Source organism: Aquarana catesbeiana, unplaced genomic scaffold (assembly GCF_042186555.1).
Source record: "Aquarana catesbeiana isolate 2022-GZ unplaced genomic scaffold, ASM4218655v1 unanchor211, whole genome shotgun sequence".
Classification (NCBI taxonomy): Eukaryota; Metazoa; Chordata; class Amphibia; order Anura; family Ranidae; genus Aquarana; species Aquarana catesbeiana.
Window position 1 is genome coordinate 1,783,240 of NW_027362637.1, and position 5,977 is coordinate 1,789,216.

Consider the following 5,977-nt stretch of genomic DNA (forward strand, 5'->3'; position numbering starts at 1 on the left):
GACAATTTTGAAAAAAAAAACAATATTTTGTACTTTTTTGCTATAATAAATATCCCCATTTTATTTTTTAAAAAAAAGCAAATTTTTTTCTCAGTTTAGAATCAATATGTATTCTTCTACATATTTTTGGTAATAAAAATCACAATAAGCGTATATTGATTGGTTTGCGCAAAAGTTATAGCATCGACAAAATAGGGGATAGATTTATGGCATTTTTATTATTATTTTTTTTTTTACTAGTAATGGCGGCGATCTGCGATTTTTATCGGGACTGTGACATTATGGCGGACACATCGGACACTTTTGACACATTTTTGGGACCATTGGCGTTTATACAGCGATCAGTGCTATAAAAATGCACTGATTACTGTAAAAATGTCACTGGCAGGGAAGGGGTTAACACTAGGGGGCGATCAAGGGGTTAATTGTGTTCCCTGTGTGTGTTTCTAAGTGTGGGGGGAGGGGACTAACCTAGAGGAAATGAGAGATTGTGATTCCTAGCTATTAAGAACTCACGATCTGTCTCTCCTCACAGAACAGGGATGTGTGTGTCTACACACACACGTCCCTGTTCTGCCTCTCTTGCCCGCTATCGCTCGCCGCCGGCGGTCATGAGCATCGGCACCCCCGCGATGAAGCACACGCGTGCCTGCTATTCCGCTTAAATGGACCGATGTATAGCTACGACGGTTCGCGGGATCGTGCCGACCTGCCGCAGTATAATGAAGGTGGCTGGTCGGCAATCGGTTAAGTGCCCAGTAAGCAAGTGGTTAATGCACAGAATGCATTAGGATAAAAAAACCTTCTGCCTTTACAACTCCTTACACATTTTCCCCTTCTTTGATCATTGTTGAGCACTCTTCCATATAAATTCATCCACATTAGCCTGGAATAACGCAGGTGAAGTGTAAAAGATGGGAAGAGTCCCCAAGATGTGTCTATTACCTGATTAGATCTGTAGAGACACTAGTTGTATTGCCACCGATCTTCCACACATATTCTCACCTACTGATCCTCTAATGCAGATGGATGCACATACATTTGTCCCTTACTAGCCTACCAATTAAAAGGCAGTGTCCTTTCCTGTCTTCACACAGACCTAGACAGGTAAGTTCTCATAGAGATCGGAGACATGTCCCCGCCAGGAATGGAAAGGAATAGTACAAAGCCTTTAAACAATCATCCAGCTTTACAAAAGCTCACACTCTAACTAAATATGAAATAAGATAAATTCAGTGCTTCTTATTCTGGCCCAACTGGTGGCCTCCAGCTCCGGGTGGGTTCCAGGTGCAAACCAACATCCAGCTGCAAACTCCAGGTTTCTTTCACTAACATGACACTGAGATTTGAGCGGGTTAAGTTGACAGATTGGAGACAAGGACTGAGAGAGGGAAGCCCAGGGACTGACAGAGACTGGAGACAAGGACCGTGAGAATGAAGACCGGGGACTGATGGAGAGTGGCGACAAGGACTGAGAGAGGGAAAGCTGGGAACTGAGAGAGAGTGGAGACAAGAACTGTGAGAGGGAAGCCCGGGGACTGACAGAGACTGGAGACAAGGACCGTGAGAATGAAGACCGGGGACTGATGGAGAGTGGAGACAAGGACTGAGAGAGAGAAGACCGGGGACTGAGAGAGAGTGGAGACTAGGACTGAGAGAGAAGACCGGGGACTGAGAGAGAGTGGAGACAGGGACTGAGAGAAGGAAGACCGGGGACTGACAGAGGGTGGAGACAAGGACTGAGAGGTAGAGATCAGGGACCAAAAGGTAGGAGATCAGGGACTGAGGGGGTACTGGGGACAAAGCAAGAGGATAAAAGGACTGAGAGAGAACAACTGGGACTGAGAAGGAGGAGACCAGGGACAGAGAGATGAGAAACTGGGGGCCAAGAAAGGGAAGACAAGGCCTGAGAGAGGGGCATGGTGACCAAGGAACAAGAGAGGGAGGAGACCAGGGACTAACAGAAAGGACCAAGAAAGAGGAGACAAGGCCTGAGAGAAGGGAAACTGGGGACAGCAAGAGAGGAGCTTAGAGACCAAGAGAGGGGACCAGGGACCAACACAGGGAACTGAGAGAAGAGATGAGGACTGGGAGAGGCAACAGGGACTGGGACTAGTAGATGAGACTGGGGACCCAGAGAGAGGAAGACAGGCACATTGTGTACAGGGACTGTGTGAACAGGCACTCAGAGAAGGCAGGGGAGCATGTGTGTACAGGACTGTGTGTCTGTAGAGACTGCTAGAGGAGACAGCACTGTTTGTGCACAGTGACAGAAAGAGGGGACAGGGACTGGTAGAGGGGATGGGAGTACCATGTTTATGGGGGAACTGATAGGATGAGGAAACAGGGACTATCTTAGCCTATAGGAACTAAAGGGGAAGATGGGGGACTTGAATGTGGACTGACAAATAATGGAGTGTGTGTATAGGGACTGACCATCCCAGGAGATCGGGGTCTGTGTTAAGGGGCTAATAAGCAAAATAGACAGGGACTGTTGGGGACAGATAGCTGAAGAATGATGGCCAGATAAGCTGGGCACTTTATGCACTAGCAGGAAATGATGGGGGGCTAGTGAGGAGAGATCTGGGACTGTGTGTGTCTGTGGGGACTGATGGTCAGAAGAGGTCATGGACTGTGATTGGTTGATGGTCAGAAGAGGTCATGGACTGTGATTGGTTGATGGTCAGAAGAGGTCATGGACTGTGATTGGTTGATGGTCAGAAGAGGTCATGGACTGTGATTGGGTGATGGTCAGAAGAGGTCATTGACTGTGATTGGTTGATGGTCAGAAGTCATTGACTGTGATTGGTTGATGGTCAGAAGAAGTCATGAACTGTGATTGGTTGATGGTCAGAAGAAGTCATGGACTGTGATTGGTTGCTTTGGGGAACTGCACCAGTAGAGACAGAACTTGGATTTCTCACCAACAATTGTCATGTACAACTATTGCATTTCCTATTCCTTTCTGTGATGTTATGGCAAAAATTCCTAATAAAAAGATTACGAAGCAAAAGAAACAAAACATCTAAATGGCTTTTTTTTTTCACACGTGACACCACAGTCCGGAGCCTCCTATTCTGTTCATGTCCTGTTTGAGGGTCCTTGGTTGGGCAGTGACATGGCCAATCCCTGTGGTACATCCACCGCTGGGGTCCTCTCAGGAGTGAGAAAGGACTGACATCACCACAGGGGGGCGGCAGAGGAGCGGAGGACTTGGGGTGCCATGGCAAAGCTGGATTAGCAGCCCTCCTTGTACAACAACTGGTGGCAATAAAGGACCTGGATGGGGGACTCAGGTATTGCCGGCTGCAGCAGGTAAGAGGGAAAACAGACAGGCAGCACTGGTTGGGGGAGGGGGAGGTGAAAGGGTAATTTTATATATTATAGGGTGGCTTGAAAGAAGCTAATAATAGATAATAAAAATAATACAAGATTATCATCATCTATTAATATTTATTATCTATTTTTTGAAATGATAATAGATATGTAGTTATAGAGAACAATAAATAGGATGATATAATGATGATAATCTCTGTGACTCACTGAGCTAAGCTGCTCTGGAGCTCTCCGTCACACGTCCTCTCCTGAGCACCGAGCACACACTACTGCTGACACTCCCCTGCAGGCTGCAACTTCTTACCATTGGCCTGTGATGTCATGTGGGAGGGGCCACATCCTTATAAGGAGGCACGTGAGCGCCCCCTGGAGAGTCTATCATGGTGAATACACAAAGAGAAAAATAACAGGATGGGGGCGTGGCTCTGTAAGAACTCCGCCCATCTCCAGCACTTCCTATGCAATCCCTGGGTATGATCCAAGAGATGGGCAGAGATTAGCTGACAAATGTACAGGGGGGTTAAGGCCTAAAGCTGTGTAAGGGGCCCAAAAAATGATAGCTGCCCTGAGCAGCGCTAGGCTCTGATTGGAAATTTAATTTGTGAATAAAAATCAATAAATTCATAAAATATACTCGATCGATTCACAAAGTGACGAGTGCCCTTAGACTAAAATGACGTGCCCATTAGGATAGAGTGACATGTGCCCATTGGAATAAAGTGACGTGCCCATTAGGATAGAGTGATGTGTGCCCATTGGGATAGAGCAACATGTGCCCATACATATCGGCCTACACTGAGCAAAAAAATAGTTTTTTTTTTTTTTTTTTTAAATTGGGATATTTATTATAGCAAAAACCACAAAATATTGTGTTTTTTGCAAAATTGTCGCTCTTTTTTTGTTTATAGTGCAAAAAATAAAAACTGCAGGAGGTGATCAAATACCAGCAAAAGAAAGCTCAATTTGTGGGGAAAAAAGGACATAAATTTTGTTTGGGTACAATGTCGCACGACCGTGCAATTGTCAGTTAAAGCTACACTGGTCAGGAAGGGGGCAAATCCTTCCGGGGCTGAAGTGGTTAATGTCTAAACCACTGGCAACAAAAGTGAGTACACCCAAATTGCTCCCAAAGTGTCAATATTTTGTGTGGCCACCATTATTTTCCAGCACTGCCTTAATCCTCTTGGGAATGGACTCCAGTGGCAACCTGTGAAGCTTTGGTGGAGTCCTCTTCCACTCCTCCATGACGACATCACAGAGCTGGTGGATGTTATAGACCTTGCGCTCCTCCACCTTCCATTTGAGGATGTCCCACAGATGCTTAATAGGGTTTAGGTCTGGAGACATGCTTGGCCAGTCCATCACCTTTACCCTCAGATTCTTTAGCAAGGAAAATTAATGTATATTTTGTGCGTTCACTTTATGGTAATTAATCCGCTAGGGACATCTAGTGGTCATTCATGATATTGCTCTTATTTTGCACTTTATGATGTACATGTTTTGTTAAAAAGTAGGGTGCGCAGTTCATCACATTTTTCTTACTGCACTTATTAGAACTAATTTTGTGGCACAGTTCACTAATATTTACTATGATACATAAGATGGTTAAAGTAGTTCTAAAGCCTGAAGGTTTTTTCTCTGCATTAAGGTAAAAAAAAACCTCTTTGCCCAGCTCCCCAGTCCCTCCTAAATATATACCCTGAGCCTGATCTCGATCCAGCGATGTGCAGAGGCTGTCTCTCGCTCTCTCCTCATTGGCTCAGACACAGGCTCCATTGGCTCCTGCTGCTGTCAGTCACAGCCAGTGAGTAAGGGGCAGGCCTGAGACAGCTAAGGAGTGAGCATGCACAAGTGCCCCCATAGCAAGCTGCTTGCTATGGGGGGCATCGGCAGGGAGGAGGAGCCAGGAGTACCGACAGGGACCTAAGAAGAGGAGGATCAGGGCTGCTCTGTGCAAAACCATTACACAAAGCAGGCAAGTATATATATATGCCCTATTTAACCTATGTATAGTTTATTATTCTCCCTGTTCTCAAAACTAAACGTCTTACATACAATTCACATTTACCTAGCTATTACCTTTTCTTAACTTTCAATATATTCAATCGCCAGGTTTTCTATGTGCCCCCTGTAAGGATAAGGCATCGGTGCGGTGTAGAAACTTACATTAAAATGCCCATCAATGTTCATCTGCAGCCTTGTTAGTGTCATTGCAGCCTTTTCAGTGTCAGTGCAGCCTTGTCCCCAGTGTCCATGTCTACCGCCTGCCGCCGCCATACACATGCTAGTAGTTTTAAATATGGCGCCGCGGAGTTCGGAGGGACTCGGCGCCGGCGGAACTGAACGAACGCCGCCGAGATACACATACCCGAGTGTATTCGGCTCTTTCCGGCGCCGCTCCCAGTCCCGCCCTATGATGGACATAACACAGGTCCAATGGCGGGACTGGGCGTGACTGTGAGCGGCGCCGGAAAGAGCCAAATACACTCGGGTATGTGTATCTCGGCTCTGTGATTTCGGCGGCGCTCTTTCAGCACCGCCGAGTCCCTCCGAACTCCGCGGCGCCATATTTAAAACTACTCGCTATGTGAATGTCGGCGGCGATCACCGACATTCACATAGCAATAGCGGGGATCGGCGT

At 46.4% G+C, this 5,977-nt stretch overlaps 1 long non-coding RNA gene across 2 annotated transcripts in view; it reads left to right on the forward strand.

The window, feature by feature from the left end:
• Positions 1 to 5,465, forward strand: part of LOC141121500 (uncharacterized) — a 1,788,704-nt gene extending 1,783,239 nt beyond the window's left edge. For both annotated transcript variants that reach the window (XR_012240570.1, XR_012240571.1), the window contains one exon: positions 5,449 to 5,465. This is a non-coding gene — a long non-coding RNA (uncharacterized lncRNA). The remainder of the gene's footprint in view (positions 1 to 5,448) is intronic.
• The last annotated feature ends 512 nt before the right edge of the window (positions 5,466 to 5,977 follow it).